Source organism: Notothenia coriiceps, unplaced genomic scaffold, assembly GCF_000735185.1.
Source record: "Notothenia coriiceps isolate Sejong01 unplaced genomic scaffold, NC01 NC01_scaffold00037246, whole genome shotgun sequence".
In the NCBI taxonomy this organism is placed as follows: domain Eukaryota; kingdom Metazoa; phylum Chordata; class Actinopteri; order Perciformes; family Nototheniidae; genus Notothenia; species Notothenia coriiceps.
Window position 1 is genome coordinate 9,697,467 of NW_011369947.1, and position 893 is coordinate 9,698,359.

General features: G+C 50.2%; 1 protein-coding gene across 1 annotated transcript in view; it reads left to right on the forward strand.

The window, feature by feature from the left end:
- fstl5 (follistatin-like 5) overlaps positions 1 to 893 on the forward strand; it is a 273,902-nt gene that overhangs the window by 182,469 nt on the left and 90,540 nt on the right. The window lies entirely within an intron of this gene.

Consider the following 893-nt stretch of genomic DNA (forward strand, 5'->3'; position numbering starts at 1 on the left):
ATCTCCGCTCTCTGACCACGGGTATAGTTAGTAGTTGCGTTGAGTTGAGCGGTTGTGTTTTAGTGAGCTGTTATTTTTCGTAATCATGGTGCAGTATTGTGTTTGTGCAGGTCGCACAAATACCAGCCTGTCAGGACATCGAGTCCACAGTAAAAAGGACCGGAGCTAGCGTTCGTTCCTGGGTGCGTTGTGCATCCACCTCCCTGTAGCACATACTCTCCACAGCTTTATCAGGAAACCGTATTACATCTCTCTCCCCCCCTTCGCTGCTCTCTCTCTCTCTCCCCTCCGGTACACGGCACCGTAAGACGTAGTGTGGAGTTGCATTAGGTAACGCTGTGGTGGCTGTACTGCTCCAGCCGTCTCCTTTGTGTTTGTTTGTTCCCCCTGTCTGTGTGTTTGTGTGTGCGTGGTGGCTGTCACTCCTGGCTTCCGGCTCAACCTCCACTCACCTGCTGCAATCAGCTGTGCACCCTCCCCGACTACACACCTGCTTTCCATCAAGCCATTTACAACGGCATATCAGCGGAGGCTCCACACCCTTTCTCCGCCAGATCGTCAAGTATCAGCCGTATCTCGCGTCTCTCCTCCGGTACACAGCACCGTAGTGTGGAGTTGCATTAGGTGCATTTAGTTTTCTGTTATGGATCAGTATCAACAGTCCTGCCAGTAACGTTACTATATTATCAATGCTACTTTAGTTATAGCCTGATATATGATAGCTAACTTCACAATGTTGTGATGTGACGTTAGCTAACATTCTGTAGCTAACGCCGGTCACTCACCAAGATAGCTGCCCAGTTCTCCACTGGTTCTCCTCACACCACAGCTCAATTTCTCTCCGATGGCCGTTATTTCTTCTAATCCTTGGCTGCTCCTGGTCTCTTGGACGC